Source organism: Hypanus sabinus, chromosome 1 (genome assembly GCF_030144855.1).
Source record: "Hypanus sabinus isolate sHypSab1 chromosome 1, sHypSab1.hap1, whole genome shotgun sequence".
NCBI classification, from domain to species: Eukaryota; Metazoa; Chordata; class Chondrichthyes; order Myliobatiformes; family Dasyatidae; genus Hypanus; species Hypanus sabinus.
In genome coordinates, this window is record NC_082706.1 from 72,903,915 (window position 1) to 72,922,685 (window position 18,771).

General features: G+C 39.0%; 1 protein-coding gene across 1 annotated transcript in view; it reads right to left on the minus strand.

The window, feature by feature from the left end:
* The window catches only part of zfpm2a (zinc finger protein, FOG family member 2a), a 730,484-nt gene that overhangs the window by 558,066 nt on the left and 153,647 nt on the right, over window positions 1-18,771 (minus strand). The gene's annotated exons all lie outside the window — the stretch shown is intronic.

An 18,771-nucleotide genomic window follows, 5' to 3' on the forward strand; every position in this document is an offset into this window, starting at 1 on the left:
TCATCCATGGTTTTTAAACCAACTGAGTGTTCCATTGTGGCATCCAGCCTTTGCTGAAATTCCTTGGATATTGTATTGATTCCAAACAGCACTCTTATTTAAGTATACCTCAATTACAAAAGATGTGTCTAAACAAGTTAAACATTACTTCTCATCAAGCTCTTCATTTTATAACCTATTCTTTCATCCTGAACATGACATATAGTCTTTTGGGTTGAGGGGATCTCTCAATTTGCAACTGAATTTCTCTACACATTTCAAGCTGGATACATGGGGTAAGAATCTCTGCGTTATTCAGATTCTCCAATTAATTTGATGTTTCTTCTTAAAAGAAACTTAACTTGCTGGTTGCCTGCTGACAACTTTCTCTCAATTCAACTGTGATGGTACTTGCCTTGTAGATCTTTGTCCAGTGACAAAAATCTGCATATACACCTGTGTGTTGTTTGGCTAAAGTGGCTGCTTGAACTGATAACATCTTCATGATCTTGCCACTCTGCATTGCTTTACTTATCATTCTGGTCATAGCCAGATCATAGCTCTTTTGATTCTTTGGGCCCACCACCTTCAGAGAGCATCTTCTTGTATGTTGATAGCATATGGCAAATAGTTTTGCCTTTATCTCCTTGAATTTGAATACTTAATATGAAGACATTACACATTGGTCCTCAGTCAGGTTCTAACAACCTGGTGTAAATACACTTCATAAGAGTTCCTTCTACATAACTGACTTCATTTGGTGGGAGGCAGACAAAGTTCAAAGGAAATTTATTACCAAAGTCACCATATACAACCCTGTGATTTATTTTCCTGCAGCCATTCACAGTAGAATCAATGAAAAACCACATACAAGATGGACAAAATATGCAAAGGGCAACTAACAATGAATATACATACAAAAATAATAATAATAAACAAACAGTAAATATTGAGAACATGAGATGAAGAGTCCTTGAAAATGACTTCATAGATTGTAGAAACAATTCAATGTTGGAATGAGTGAATTTACTCCCTCAGGTTCAAGAGCCTAATACTTGAGGGGTAATAACTGTCTCCTAACCTGGCGGCATAGGTCCTGAAAAAGCTTCCATCCCTCCATCTTAATGGCAACAGTGCTAAGAGAGCATAGCCTGGATGCTGTGTTCCTGTGACACCGTACATTGTAGATGTGCTCAATTGTGGGGAGCTTTACCTGTGATGGACTTGGCTGTATTCACTACTTTCTGTAGGCTTTTCAGTTCAAGGGCATCAGTGTTTCCATATCAGGCGATGAAGCAACCAGTCAATAACACATCTATGAAAGTTTGTCAGAGCTTTAGATGTTATGCTGAATCTTCACCAACTTCAAATAAAGTAGCAGTTTCTGCCATAATTTTTTTGCAAGGGCACTTACATGCTTGGGTCAGAAAAGATCCTTTGAAATGATAAATTAGGATCCTCTGAACTTAAAGTCACTGACTCTTTCCTCCTCTGATCCTCCATTGAGGACCTGCTCATAGACCCCCTGTTTTCTCTTCCTGAAGTGAATAATCAGTTCTTTGGTCTTGCTGACATTTAGAAAGAGAGGTTGTAACATGTGGCACCACTCAACCAGATTATTGGTCTCCCTCTTACATGCTGAGTCACCACCTCTGATTCGGCTAAAGACCAACTAATTTGTATTCAACTAATATTCTATAACTGACACTATCTTTGACCTATACTGCTTATCTCATCCATTCTGTGGACTTTCAATATTTCTTCATTCTGCAATGTTTATAAATATGATTTCCAATCCAGATCAAGCACACCCTTTCCATTATGCAGAGTATTTCTCACTCAGCTGCACACGTTGTTATCCACAATAACTACAACATCGAAGCAAGCTTGGCAACATCTTTCTTATCCTATCTATTGGCTCACGGGTTCCCCCTTCCAGAGGTCATCCAGTCTGGCTTTGGATAACTTGCAGTTTTGCATGCCTCTATGCATTCTTCCAGTGTTGATTCTGTTTCACACAATTGCACTTCTGACAGATTGGTCTTCAACGTATCATAGATAATCCATACTCTGATTAGCAAGTGTTCCAAATGTGCAAAATGGCAATTACTGTCCATCTTGATTGGTTAAGACAGTATCAAATGCTCCCTGCTCCTGGTTACAAGTAAACAACCAGCACTGGACAACTGCTTCATTTTTAGTTGAAAGACACAGCTCACTGTACTTCAGGGCATGTCCATATGGTATTTCAATTGGAGCGGGGGTGGGGGGGGAGTGTAATTCCACCAGGTGTTTGTTAGTCCTGTCTTCTACGGCACACAGTAGCACAATGCTTTGCAGCAACAGTGATCAACGAACAAGGTTCAATTTCCACTGGTGTCTCTCCAGAGTTTGTATGTTCTCCCTGAGACAGCGTGGATTTCCTCAGAGTACTCCAGTTTCTTTCCAAATTCCAAAGACATACAGCTAGGATTAGGGTTAGAGTGTTGTAGTCATGCTATTGGTGCGGTAATGTGGCAATGCCAGCAGACTGCCCTAGGCGCAATCCTTAAGTCATATCGATCGCTGATGCAAGCAACACATTTCACTCTATGTTTCAAAGTACATGTGACAAGGAAAACTAATCTTTAATCTTTACTTTTCTAAGTAATCTAATCTTTACTTTTATAGTTTTGACACAAAGCACTTTTGATAACCTTTCTTTCTTTTGCTCAGTAAGTGATTGTTGGACATTTAAACTGAAAATCAATATTTTCAACATAATTCTTAATGAACTAAACCACACTAATGTTGTTTTTGCTAAACCTGGCAGCCTCCAGACCCACTATAATCAAACAACTATAGCCTCATAAAGAAAGCTCTTGTTCACCTGGTATATTCTTAAAAAGTGGTAGTAACCAATACCACGTACAATACCTGCGCATACGCTGTACAAATATGTACACAATGCACTCTAGCAAGTTCAACAGCAACAGCAAAACTTAGCCCTGTCACCTCTCTCATCAAGAGGGACAAAAGCAGAAAAGTTATGAGAACAGTATCACCACCAAGTTCCCCAAAATTTCTTACTGTCTGGGAATTGAAAGACACTACTTGTTCACAAGGGCCTCCATGTCCATCAAGGAGAAAAAAATTGAGATGCCATAGAATCATACAATAGATTATATACTAGCTTTATTTGTCACACATACAGCAAAACAGATATGACATGGGTCCTTTGCGACAAATCAAATTGTGCTGGACAGCCTGCAGGTGTCGTCACCTTTCCGGAGGCAAGACAGCATATCCACAACTTACTAACTCTAACCATGGGTCTTTGGAAGGAACCAGAACAGCCTGAGGAAATGCACGCAGTCATGGGGAGAATGTACAAGTTTCTTATAGGCAGCAGCAGAAATTGAACCCTGGTCACTGATCAGAGGCACTGTCGTAGCATTAAGTTAACCGCTGTTCTAATGCACAAAGGGCCCTTTCAGACCATTTCATCCATGCCAACCATGATGCCGACCTACCATAATCCCACTTCACAACATTAGGCCCATATCCCTCTTGGCCTTGCCTATCCAAGCATATGTTTAAAGGTCTTTTTAAATATTGATCTGTATCTGCCTCCACTACCTCTGCTGGCAGCTCATTCCAGACAACCACCACCCTCGGTGTGAAAAACTAAACTCGCAAATCTCCTTTTATTTTTCTCCCCTTAATATTAAAGCTACACCTTTCAGTTCTAGACTCTCATGCCGTGACAAAAAAGACTCTGATCATCAATCCTATCCATGCCCCTCATAATTTTATAAAGCTCTCTAATATCACCTCTCAGCCTTGTACATTCCTCTTAAACCCTGCTCCAGGTTATAAGTACTTAAATAGGTTTTATGCATTCAAAACCCTCCCTTTTGCATCTGTACCACTGTGTGACGCAACAAATATATTATGAGGCCTGGAAAGAATCCAGATGAAGGCCAAGGTTGAGGATGGGGGGAAAGGGCAAGTGGCCAAAAAATTGACAAGGGTGTTGAGTAACAAATGAATACTTTTAAACGTTCTGCAGTCTATAAGGAATCCCAACTTTTCTAGTCTCTCTGTATAACGGAAGTCACAGTACTATCTTCCTGTATTTCTGTACTTTTATCCCCCTTTTTTTTTGTCACATGGACATCAAAACATAGTGAAATGTGCCATTTGTATCAACTGGGAAAAGATGATCAGCACATTTAATGACAGATTTTGACTTCCTGAGGCAATGCCTCATGGAGATACTTAGACGGTGGAGAGGGATGTTTCCATTATATACTGGGCTGAGTCCTCTACTCTCTGCAGCTCCTTACTTTCCTGCACATTCAAATTGCTGTACCAGTTCATGATGCATACAGTCAGCATACTTCACCTGTTTAACAATACATGGGTAGATGTTTATTAGTTGTTTGATGACACGCCAAACTTCCATAACCTTCTAGGAAAGAGGAGATGCAGAAGCACCTTCCATGATAGACCCACAAAAGATTACCCAATATGACCAGGAATTGAAAGCTGTTGACCTTCTCCTCTGCTGATCCACCAATGCAGACAACATGAAAAGTGCCATCTGCAGAAGGCTTAGGAGGCAGAGAGTAATAATGAACTTAGAGACAATGCACTGTAGCCACAGCTATAGGACAACAGCACTGGAGTTCAACAAGCCCACTATTAATGGCCATCAGTGATGACGACAGCTAGGAGAACCACATGCTAACATAAATAGTGAAGTAGAGATAGATATACACTTTTGAATTTAAAAGATGTTGAAGTTTTAAGGAGTTAGGTTAAGGTCTAGGTTGCACAGCTATGTGAAATAATTTGAGTTTAATGCAATAAAATTAAGTACAGACCTTCCACTGTAATCAAAGTTGAAATCAGAAGACATATAAAAGGACAGGTTAACACACAAAAATTGCTGGTGAACTCAGAAAGTCAGGGACCATCTATGAAAAGGAATAAAGAGTCAACATTTTGGGTCAAGACCCTTCATCGTGTTTTTATGAAGGGTCAGATGCAGGAAATGGACCACCACATCACAGTAATACAAAACTTGCATATACCACGCATTTGTGGATCGCAGATGAGGGATGGCCACATTGTGGGTTGCGAGTCGCTCAGAAATAGTCATATAATATAACTCACTTATTGACCCACAAAATGCAACTAGGAGAATATTATTTAAAGAAGGAACAGATACAGAAGACAGCTTGACAACAATATATCCATCCAAGAGGTCTTTAAGAATGCTAAAGGTCTCTGTCTCTTCCATTATCAGAATGAAAATGCAACTTTCCACAATCCTCCTCAGTTCTTTTGAACAATTATCTTAAGTCTATTCCCTAGTTATTGATCTTTTTGCCAAGGAAAATAAATTTATCCTATCTAAGCTTTTCAAAATTATTATATAATGTAAGCAAATCATCAATCAGCTTCCTTTCTCCAAAATATAATAACACCAGTCTAGTCCATCTTTTGTCATAGTACTATTCTTGGGAAAGATGCTGCTAGTTTTGCTAGTGCTCCTCTTGTCAGCCTGGGATATATTTCACCTGGGCCCAGGAATTTATCTGCTTCCAAAGATACTAAATCACCTAATACCCTTTTTCTCTTAAAGTACGTATCCTACTACTTACACTTCTCCCTTTTAAATACAACAAGGATTTCGTAACACTGTTCTGTAAAGGTATCTTATGAACCGCTTTTAGTTCTGGGTATGTCACTTGAGGGAACACATACTGAATCTGTAAGATCTACCAGCTTGATACCAAGATTAAATTAATGATGCTTGAAAACAAGTTACATAGATAAGCCTTGTGTTCCATTTAATGTAGTAGATTAAGTGACAATCTAACTCTGAGATTTAAGATTATATAATTTGATGGGGCAAAGAAAGGGATATCATTTCCACTGGTGGGGATGTCCAGAATTAAGCTTGGCTACAGTGTTCTGGGTTGAAGTTAAAAAGCATTTCTTTACACAAATGTGCTGTAAATCATGAACCACTGTCCCCACCAGCATTACCAAAGCTGCTGAGATTAGTAGAATTGAATAATTAACAAATGAATATGATAGGTATTTCTTTACACTAATCAATAAAGGCATTGGAGCAGTACAAATGGAAAGATACCAACATAGATATCAGCCGCCACTTAATTGCCAAAAAAGCACCAGGAGGATGAATAGCTTGCTTATTTTCCTATCTTCTTACTAATCTACTTTTAAACAAAATGATCTTGCTGTGAATAATTTTTATCGATTCCTTTGGTGTTTGCCCAAAGTCCTACATAGATCATAGATAGATTGACCAACCAAGTAAGAACTTATCAGATCCAAATAAGTAGGAAGCACTGGACAGGAAGAGAAAACAGATGAGCTTTGGAGGGCTGTACTTCTTGGACTCCACAGGACTCAGTAATTAGTACTTGTTTTACATGATTAACAAATTAGCTGATGACACTAAAACTGAGTATGGTTGTTAATAGCTAAGAAAACTCCAGCTTATAAGAAGATATCCCTTTATCTAGCTTTGGAATATTGTGAACTGGATATTCCACTGGCAGCACTGGGCTCTGGGATGTTTATTCAGCTCATCACTGAACTGAGGCTGTGGCCTACTCTTGCTGCTCCAGGTTTCGTATCTATGGACTCATTCTTCTTCTCAATGCTGTTTGCTTACTTATATTATTTGCAAGATTTGTTGTTTTTTTTCTTCTCTGCTCACTGGATGTTTGATGATTTTTTTAATGGGTCCTTTTGGGTTTCATTGTTTTATGGCTGTTTGAGGAAGATGAATCTCAAGGTCGTATAATGTATACATACATTGATAATAAATGCACTTTGAACTTTGATATTACGCTGCTCAGGTACTGAAATCTGGCAAATACAAAAGTTGGATTCAAAGAAATATATAAAAATCTGTTAGGATTCATGACTTTGTGGTTCCAGATCAATATGTTCGAAGTTCAAAGTAAATTTTACTATCAAAGAATATATATATCACCAAATACACCCCTGAAATTCATTTTCCTGTGGGCATACTCAACAAATCTATAGAATTGTAAATATAATGGAAGCAATGAACAACCACCAGCCTAGGGCATTCAACCAGACTGCAGTAGACAACGAACTGTGCAAATGCAAAAAGTAGAAATAATAATACAAATAAACAAACAATAAATATCAAGAACATGAGATGCAAAGTCCTTGAATGTGAATTCATTCACTGTGGAAACAGTTCAATGATGGGGCAAGTGAAGTTAACCCGTTTGTTCAAGAGTTTGATGGCTGAGGGGTAGTAACTGTTCCTGAACCTGGTGGTATGAGCCCTGAGACTCTTATACCTGCTTACATCTCTGACAAACAACCTCCAACTCCTACTCTGATTAAAACCTTCCTTTCAACTTACATGAGCTACTGTGCCTTCAGCAGCTTAGCTCATACTCTGAAATCTCTACCTTAAAACCTCTGTTTCTCCAACTTATTAAGTGTATGCTTAAATACTTCATCAAAGATTTTTAACTCACCTCCCATTTACCCTGGTTTGTCTTCTATGTTTAGCAGGATGTCTTCATAAAGACCCTTATCTGTTTTTGTAGCAGAAAATCTCTGAAGATTTAAATCAGGATAGAAACCCACTTCCTCCATGGTAGATATCATGCTGTAAGCTCCACAGGCGGTAAGGTTTAAACCATAGAACATTACAGCACAGAAACAGGCCTTTTGGCCCTTCTTGGCTGTGCTGAATCATTTTTCTGCCTAGTCCCACTGACCTGCACCTGGCCCATATCCCTCCATACACCTCTCATCCATGTACCTGTCCAAGTTTTTCCTATATGTTAAAAGTCAGCCCGCATTTACCACTTCATCTGGCAGCTCATTCCACACTCCCACCACTCTCTGTGAAGAAAGACCCTCTAATGTTCCCTTTAAATTTTTCCCCCTTCACCCTTAACCCATGTCCTCTGGATTTTTTCTCCCCCAGCCTCAGTGGAAAAAGCCTGCTTGCATTCACTCTATCTATATCCATCATAATTTTATATACCTCTATCAAGTCTCCCCTCATTCTTCTACGCTCCAGGGAATAAAGTCCTAACCTATTCAACTTTTCTCTGTAACTCAGTTTCTCAGGTCCCAACAACATCCTTGCAAACCTTCTCTGCACTCTTTCAACCTTATTAATATCTTTCCTGTAATTTGGTGACCAAAACTGCACATAATACTCCAAATTCGGCCTCACCAAAGCCTTAAACAACCTCACCATAACATTCCAACTCAGTACTTTGATTTATAAAGGCCAATGTACCAAAAGCTCTCTTTACTACCGTATCTACCTCTGACACCACTTTTAGGGAATTTTGTATCTGTATTCCTAGAGCCCTCTGTTCTACTGCACTCCTCAGTGCGCTACCATTTACTGTGTATGTTCTACCTAGGTTTTTCCCTCCAAGGTGCAATACCTCACACTTGTCTGTATTAAACTCCACCTGCCATTTTTCAGCCCATTTTTCCAGCTGGTCCAGATCCCTCTGCAAGCTATGAAAACCTTCCTCACTGTCCACAACACCTCCAATCTTTGTATCATCAGCAAATTTGCTGATCCAATTTACCACATTATCATCATTATAACATTTGACCTTTATAGAATACACTTGCTCGTCAACCTAACTGATGACAGCAACAGTTGAGCAAGTATTAATAACTTATTTTGCATCCCTTTCCTCACAAAACTACTGTGTTCTTTCTGCTGTTGTTCATTGGAAGAATGAACCCAAAGAGTACATAATTAAATTTGCTTAAAAATTCAGATTAATGTAACAGCAAGGTAACAATCTGGAAAACTATCAGTTCTGAAATAACAGTTCCTTAACAAATGCTTAATGCTCACTGGAACATAACTGAAGGAAATAAGTACTCAGAAACTAACTAAAATTAGCAATTAACTAAAATTAGTTAATCAGACATAGATCTTAAGGAAATGGATAAGTTCAAAATGACCCTGTTTATACTGGCTCTGCAAATCATTTTCATTGCTGACTTGATGGAGGATTTTATTATGTTTGAATATAAACATGTGTAGCTGTCCCATTCATTAGGACCATAGAATAAAAAAAAACACATTTCCAGGCCTGACTGCTGAAAGACAGGATACTTATGTTAACCTAGCTATACACAGTGAAAATTGATCTCTTGTCAACTTGTGTTGGAAATCAAAAGTGAATTATGTGTGTCAGGCAGGGAATGTTGTATCTTCTGATTCATCAACTAAATCAAGGCTTTCCCCTGTTTAAATCCTGAGGGATTACATTCAGTTCAAGTCATAATGACCCGGCAGAATTTGATTTCTCTGAAGTTAAAAGTATAAATGAAGCAAGAGAACCGTATTAGCAATTTGCCAATTTCAGTTTTGATACCAGTACTTTTTGATATGCAGTCGTTGATTATCTCCTGTACTGAACAACGTGCCTACTGAGTGTATGTCCGTGGTCTTCTGCTGCTGTAGCTTATTTACTTCAAGGTTTGACACTTTATACATTCAGAGATGCTCTCCTGCACATCACTGTTGTAATCAGTGGTTATTTGAGTGACTGTTGGCTTCCTGTCAGCTTCAACCAGTTTTTTTGCACCATTTTCAGCAAATTCCAGAGATTGTTCTGAGTGAAAATCCCAGGAGATCAGGTATTTCCGAGACACTCAAACCACTTAGTGGTCAAAGTCACTTAGATCACATTTATTTGCATTCAGATGTTGATCTGAACAACCAAACCTCTTGACCGTGTCTGCATGCTTTTTTGCACTGAGTTGCTACCAGATGATTGGCTGATTTGATACTTACATTAACGAGCAGGTGGACAGGTGTACCAAATAAAGTGGCCAGACTGTAGATTTTACTTTTGTTTTCTACTATGCATAACAAAAGAAAATCATCATTTTAATCACTATTAGGCTGGGTTCAAAATTAGATAAAGTCTTATTACCTAGCACTAGTTGCAGAGTAACTGTTCGATATTTTTTGATACGTTTAAACTCCCTTTAATCATTTTAGTTTTTATCTATTGCCTCTAATAGCATTTGACTCCATTCTCTAAATATGTTCAGCTGAACCATAAATGGGTGAAAACAATTCAAATGATTGCAACAGGCAAAACAGAGCAACATAACAGTGTCTGTTTACAATTTATAACAACTAACTGTCTATGAATCCACATGTTCTCAGCTGTAGCTCATGGCTGTAGATTCAGCCATGATAGAATGACAGGAGCAACACACACAAAATGCTGGAGGAACTCAGCGGGCCAGGCAGCATCTATGGAAAAGAGTACAGTCGACGTTTCATGCTGAGACCTTTCATCAGGACTGGGTTTATGATGAAGGGTGTACTTCAATGCAAGAAGCATTAGGAACAAAGGTGATGAACTGAGAGCTTGGATACATACATGGAATTATGATGTAGTGGCCATTACAGAGACTTGGCTGCAATCAGAGCAGGAATGGATTCTCAGTATTCCTGGATTTCAGCACTGTAAGAGGGATGGAGAGGGGGGACAAAGGGGAGAAGGAGTGGCATTACTGGTCAGGGATACTATTACAGCTACAGAAACGGTGGGTAATGTAGCAGGATCCTCTTTTGAGTCAGTATGGGTGGGAGGGAAGGAAGGGAGCAGTTACTCTATTGGTAGTATTCTATAGGCCCCCTGGTAGCAGCAGAGATACTGAGGAGCAGATTTGGAGGCAGATTTTGGAAAGGTGCAAAAATAACAGGGTTGTTATCATGGGTGACTTTAACTTCGCTAATATTGATTGGCACCTATTTAGTTCCAAGTGTTTAGATGGGGCAGAGTTTGTTAAGTGTATACAGGACGGATTCCTGTCACAGCATGTTGACAGGCAGACTACGGGGAATGCCATATTAGATCTAGTATTATGTAACAAACTGGGTCAGGTCACAGATCTCTCAGTGGGTGTGCATCTGGGGGGGACGGTGATCACTGCTCCCTGGCCTTTATCATGGAAAAGGGTAGAATCAGAGAGGACAGAAACATTTTTAATTGGGGAAGGGCAAATTATGAGGCTATAAGGCTAGAACTTGCAGGTGTGAATTGGGATGATGTTTTTGCAGGGAAGTGTACTATGGACATGTGGTCCATATTTAAGGATCTCTTGCAGGATGTTAGGGATAAATTTGTCCCGGTGAGGAAGGTAAAGAATGGTAGAGTGAAGGAACCATGGGTGACAAGTGAGATGGAAAATCTAGTCAGATGGAAGAAGGCAGTATACATGAGGTTTAGGAAGCAAGGATCAGATGGGTCTATTGAGGAATATAGGGTAGCAAGAAAGGAGCTTAAAAAGGGGCTGAGAAGAGCAAGAAGGGGGCATGAAAAGGCCTTTGCGAGTAGGGTAAGGGAAAACCCCAAGGCATTCTTTAATTATGTGAAGAACAAAAGGATGACAGGAGTGAAGGTAGGACTGATTAGAGATAATGGTGGGAAGATGTGCCTGGAGGCTGTGGAAGAGAGCGAGGTCCTCAATGAACACTTCTCTTCGGTATTCACCAATGAGAGAGAACTTGATGATGGTGAGGACAATATAAGTGAGGTTGATGTTCTGGAGCATGTTCATATTAAGGGAGAGGAGGTGTTGGGTTGTTAAAATACATTAGAAAGGATAAGTCCCCGGGGCCTGACAGAATATTCCCCAGGCTGCTCCATGAGGCGAGGGAAGAGATTGCTGAGCCTCTGGCTAGGACCTCTATGTCCTTGTTGTCCATGGGAATGGTACTGGAGGATTGGAGGGAGGTGAATGTTGTCCCCTTGTTCAAAAAAGATAGTAGGGATAGTCCGGGTAATTATAGACCAGTGAGCCTTACATCTGTGGTGGGAAAGCTGTTGGAAAAGATTCTTAGAGATAGGATTTATGGGCATTTAGAGAATCATGGTCTGATCAGGGATGGTCTGAATGGCTTTGTGAAGGGCAGATCGTGTCTAACAACCCTGATAAGAGTTCTTTGAGGAGGTGACCAGGCATATAGATGAGGGTAGTGCAGTGGATATGATCTACATGGATTTTAGTAAGGCACTTGACAAGGTTCCACATGGTAGGCTTATTCAGAAAGTCAGAAGGCATGGGATCCAGGGAAGTTTGTCCAGGTGGATTCAGAATTGGCTTGCCTGCAGAAGGCAGAGGGTCGTGGTGGAGGGAGTACATTCAGATTGGAGGGTTGCGACTAGTGGTGTCCCACAAGGATCTGTTCTGGGACCTCTACTTTTCGTGATTTTTATTAACGACCTGGATGTGGGGGTAGAAGGATGGGTTGGCAAATTTGCAGATGACACAAAGGCTGGTGGTGTTGTAGATAGTGTAGAGGATTGTCAAAGATTGCAGAGAGACATTGATGGGATGCAGAAATGGGCTGAGAAGTGGCAGATGGAGTTCAACTCAGAGAAGTGTGAGGTGGTACACTTTGGAAGGACAAACTCCAAGGCAGAGTTCAAAGTAAATGGCAGGATACTTGGTAGTGTGCAGGAGCAGAGGGATCTGGGGGTACATGTCCACAGATCCCTGAAAGTTGCCTCACAGGTAGATAGGGTAGCTAAGAAAGCTTATGGGGTGTTAGCTTTCATAAGTCAAGGGATAGAGTTTAAGAGTCACGATGTAATGATGCAGCTCTGTAAAACTCTGATTAGGCCACACTTGGAGCACTGTGTCCAGTTCTGGTTGCCTCACTATAGGAAGGATGTGGAAGCATTGGAAAGGGTACAAAGGAGATCTACCAGGATGCTGCCTGGTTTAAAGTGTATGGATTATGATCAGAGATTAAGGGAGCTAGGGCTTTATTCTTTGGAAAGGAGGAGGATGAGAGGAGACATGATAGAGGTGTACAAGATATTAAGAGGAATAGATAGAGTGGATAGCCAGCATCTCTTCCCCAGGGCACCACTGCTCAGTACAAGAGGACATGGCTTTAAGGTAAGGGGAGGGAACAACATTATATCGAGACAATTCAGAGTCAGAAGTAAATTATATTTCTTTGAGAATTTCAGGGTGTCGCAGCACTGACAAATCCAAAAAATCTATGTTAATGTTTGAACCGTCTGTCCTTACAGGCAGTAAATCGCTGCCTCAGTAACAAGTTCTCGTGTGTGAATAAGAAACTGCAGGTGTGAGATTGTAAGAGAGATAATACACTGAAGTAATATATTACATATTAGAGGAAGGTTTCTAACTCAAGAGAGTGGTTGGTGCGTGGAATGCACTGCCTGTGTCAGTGGTGGAGGCAGATACACTAGTGAAATTTAAGAGACTACTAAACAGGTATATGGAGGAATTTAAGGTGGGGGGGTTATATGGGAGGCAGCATTTGAGGGTCAGCACAACATTGTGGGCCGAAGGGCCTGTAAAGTGCTGTACTATTCTATGTTCTATGTCTCGGCCTGAAATGTTGACTGTAATCCTTCCTATAGATGGTGCCTGGCCTGCTGAGTTCCTCCAGCAGTTTGTGTGTGTTGCTTGGATTTCCAACATCTGCAGATTTTCTCTTCTTTGTGAATGGAAACTCGATAAGGAGCAGACTCAATGGGCTGAACAGCCTAATTATTCTTCTATGTCTTATGGTCTTATGGAAATGACCAAGTGAGATCTGCCTTTTACTCATGGGGCTCTGTTTGAAACTGCATGTATGCTTGCATGGTTATTCAGAGCAGAATTTGTGATGTCAGAAAGCTGATCTCAGTTACTTGACTCCTATAATGAGAAAAGAGGGAAAATATTAACTAGAAAATGAACCTGTAGATGTATTGCCAACTACACCAATTACTATGCAGCTTTTATTTTCCATCTTCTATCCTATTCTCTTGCCAGTAATGTTTGCATTGACTCACTGATAGGTACTTTGAGAGCAATAAAATAATCAATGTCACATGTATAATCTGCACATTAAAATTTACTGGGATGTTACCTTGCCTGTAAGTTTCTAATTTCCATCTGTGTCATGATACATTTAGAGCTGTAAATGCAAATTTCTATGTCATGTGAATTGAAAGGTGCAGATTTTTGCCAGTACTTTGCACTGTATAGTCTTGTCACAGAGGAATACTTCTTTGAGAAATAACACCATCTTCATTACTGGGATCCAAATATCAGGTACACTATGAATGGATGATGCCAACAATCTCCACATCCCCACACTACCTCCATAACAAGGTTTTGGAGATACTTTACTCCAAAGAATAACGAGGAAAATTAACCCCCACAATTTGATAAAATAATGGACCAGGTTGGTTTGATTCAACCTACTGCTTGTTCTATCCAAAAGGCTCTAAGTGGCCTTGAACTGTCTCTGTGAGTTGCAAGTGGTAATCACACCCAAGGATGTTTCATAGCTCCAGAGCCCAGGTTCAGTTTCAATCCCCAATTCTGTCTATGTGGAGTTCTGCACATTCTCCATGGCTTTCTTCTGGGTGCTCCAGTTTCTCCCAAATTTCAAAGATGTAGACTGGTAGGTTATATGGCTGCTGTATATTGCTCATAGTATTAGGGTAAGTAGTACAATCTAAAGACAGTGATAGCAATTTGGAGAGAATAGAATGGGTAGAATGAGTGCACGGAAAAGGGTGCTTGTCAGCATGGATTTAATGGGTTGAAGAGCCTGTTTCTCCTTTGTATCTCTTCATGACTCTGTACCTTTATGGCAATGCATCTTGAAGTCCTGATAGCCTTTGAAACTTATATTGTCAAAAACTTGCTTCGTTGTTTTAAATACAGAAAATCAAAGCTATTGTAAAATAAAGCTATTTCAAAACAAAGCTAATGAACTAACAATGTATACACATTTGTCTGAATTTAATCCAGATAAATGTGAGGTATTACACTTTGGGAGGTCAAATTCTAAAAATGACAGGGACCTTAAGAGCAATGGTGTACAAAGAGACCTTGGGGGTGCAAGTCCGCAGTTCCCTTAAAGTGATGAGACAGATGGATAGGTTAGTGAAGAAGGCATTTGATGTGCTTGCCAACAGTTATACTTAAGAACATCATGTTGGAATTGTTCAAAACACTGGTGAGAAGGGTGTTGTAGCAACGGTAAAAGTGTAGAAGAGATCCACCAGGATATTGTCTGGACTGGAGGACTATCTGAAGGGAAATTGGATAGGATAGGCTTATTTCACTGCTGAACAGCACGATGAGGAATGACCTTATGGAGACACACTAAATCATACAGGGCAGAGAAAAAACAGATTGAATCCTTTCCCCAGGGTCTTGACCTGAGGTGAGAGAGGTGAAACTTAAAGAAGATCTGAGGGGAAGGTTTTTCACACAGAGGGTGGAAAAAAACTGTCAAGAGATGGTGGTACAGGCAGATACAATCACAATATTTAAAAGGCATTTGGACAAGTACTTAGATAGAAAAGGAATAGAGGCCAAATAGGAATAGTGTAGACAGGCAATACAGTTGCCATGGACAAGATGAGCCAAGGTGGAAAATTCCTGTACAGTCTTTTTCTACAATCCACTATGCTTCTACACTGTGAGCTACTGTACAGCAAACAAAAGAAATATAAAAATTTTACCTTTTTAAATGAAGGATGGCCAGTTAATGCACCTGCTTTGGTCAGCATAAAACAGAAGAGCCAGACATAAAGATACAGAATAATCTGAGTAAAGAGTAATTCTAAGGTGCTCCATACCTGACTTCCAGGACACTCCATACTTCTGTGCAGCAATGCACACACATGGAGGTCAAGCTGGTTGGTATTTATCTACAGAATTGCCAAAGACCCACAAACAAAATAAGACACCCCCAAAAAAAACTTTTTCTCCATTTGTACAAACCATAATTTGTTATAACATTCCTCAAAAGGTAAAATTTAAAAACCATTCTTGATATTATTTCAATGCAGAAGTTAAATGTGCTACAATGCAGTCCTTTTCTGCATTTTTATTCGAGCCTGAACAGACTGCCTGTTCTCCTCTCTGCCTACTAACATAAAACAGCTCTTATCTTTATCCTGCGATGGTAATTTCCTTCCAATTTATCATGCACTTCTACAGATTTAAAAGTAAATGTGAAAATTAATGATAAATATGGAATTTGATTTTTCTGATTATATCAATCTTCTGTACTACAGTCAGTTCCTCTTAAGTGTAAAACCTATTTGCCATGAAATTTTATACACTTATCAGGAAACCACACTTAACAAGAATTTACATGAAAATTGCATTAAACTGTGCAACTACTGAGCAGAGTGACAATTAATTATTGACTACATGCAACCATGTTTTTAAAATAAAACCTGGGCACTACTCTTACCATTAAAATAATATTACGTTTTGAGACTCATAAAATGTTGGTTATTACGAACTACAATCTAAAATGAAATGAACAATTAAAATTAGTGAATGAATAAATTAGCAGTACTTGAAAGAGCCATACATTCATACAATTAAATATGATAGGAAGCATTTTCACATTGTTCCAGATTCTTCTCTTTATTATTAACAAATACTAAACTCTATCTTTTAAAAATTTTTTTGTTTTGCGCCTGTAAAGTATGTTCAGAGCAGTAAGTAATCACAATAGAGACAATTAAACGACACCTTTTACCACATTCAGACAAGTTAATCTCTATATACTAAAATCATTTATCTGAATTTCCATAAATTTTATTTATTGGTTTAGAGATACAGTATGGAACAGGTCCTTCTGATCCAACGAGCCCCACTGCCAGTATACCACCTATTTTAACCGTAGCCTAAGCACTGATCAATTTACAATGACCAATTAACCTACTAACCAGTACCTCTTTGGAATGGGAGTGGAAATCAGAGCATCCAGAGGAAACACATGCAGTTCAAGGAGAAAACATATATTTCCTTAGAGATGGTGCTGGAATTGAACTCCAAACTGCTGAACATCCCGAGCTGTAAAAGTGTTGTGCTAACTACTATGGCACCCAATTATTTAAAAGCTTATATTATAATATGCATATATCACACTTCAAATTACATTTAGAAAAAGAAAAGGAAACCAGTCGTCCACTATTCTTGCACTTGGTAACCTGAATCTTCCCTTGGGGACAATCTGATGATTATACTATATAAAGCATCAGGAACTCAATAAGTCATCTCCACTTACTCAGTCAAAGGGCAAGTTTGATTGCTGTCTCATAGTGCTTTATTTTATGGGCAAACATCCTCAAGTAATAGAAATTGATCTATAACTAATGCAAAAAGCTTCAGAATATACCAATTTATAGTAATAATTTATGTTCTGGTTCAGATAAATCTTATGGCCTGAAAGTAAAATACTAATATAAAATACAGTTCCACTGCCAGAAAGCTTTCCTCAATATAGACCATTTCACGTCTATTAAAAAAATGTCTATAAAACATACAGTATACACTCCCCATCCTGTTAATATCTAGTGCATTTAACTGCATAACACATCTGTTAGTATTTTTAAAAATGCATACGATCATTTGGTGCAACAGCATAGATTGAGTTATTGCTGTAATTTCTGAAATTAAAACTTTTATTTCTATAATTCATACATCTGGGTTTTCTCACAAAGTATTCTGTGCCACATATCATCTCATAAAGAGGAAATGAATTCACTGCTTTACAACAACAGCAATGGCATTGACAAGAATGTACTGTGATAGGTAAAGTTATGTGACCAGCTGTAACTTTAAACTTCATGGGCATAATTTAACCAGAAAGATCACTAATAAATAACATTGGAATAATATGAGCTTCTGCATTTGCATAAATCCATTCTAATCCTAATTCAATACCTTTGTGATATCAGGGATGATAGCAGGCATGTAAAACAAAAAAAGTAAAAAATGTAAATTAACTTCATTATTAAGGTATTAAAGTATTAAGACCATAAGACATAGGGCCAAAATTAGGTGATTTGGCCCTCTGAGTTTGATATGCCATTTCATCATGGCTGATTCATTTTCCTCTCAGTCCCAATGCCCTGCCTTCTCCCCATAACCTTTGATGCCCCGACTAATTCAGAACCTATCAAACCCACCTTAAATACACCCAATGACCTGGCCTACACAGCCACTTGTGGCAACGAATTCCACAAACCCAGCACCCTCTGGTGAAAGAAATTCCTCCTCATCTCCTAAATGGGCACCCCCCAGTTTATTCTGAGGCTGTGCTTCTGGTTTTAGACTAGTCCACCATAGGAAACATCCTCTCCACATTCACTCTATCTAGGCCTTTCACCATTCGATAGGCTTCAATAAGTTTCCCTCCCATTCTTCTAAATTCAAGCGAGTACAGGCCTAGAACTATCAAAAGCTCCTCTTACGATAACCCTTTATTTCCTGGAATCAATCTCGTGAATCCCATCTGAACTCGCTCCAATATCAGCACATCCTTTCTTTGATAAGGTGCCAAAAACTGCTCACAATGCTCCAAGTGAGGCCTCACCAGCACCTTTCCAATATTTTTATTAGTTTCTACATAAATAAATAGAGTACAAGAATGTGTATATATGAGGTCAGAAAAGATAAAAACAAACCACCAGTTACATTACATCTGTTCATAATAACAATTACATAACTCCATATTCATATGTTAATCAATAGTTATATTAACTATACTATTTTATTACAAAAGAAAAAAAATCTAACCCTACCAAGACTGAAGCTTTTCATTAAGGAGAAAAGAAGGTAAATACCTTATTTTATAATAAAAATTAATAATAGCCAACATCTGAGCTTAAATAATGAATTGAAGGTTTTGAAAATAATTCAGAAAAGGTC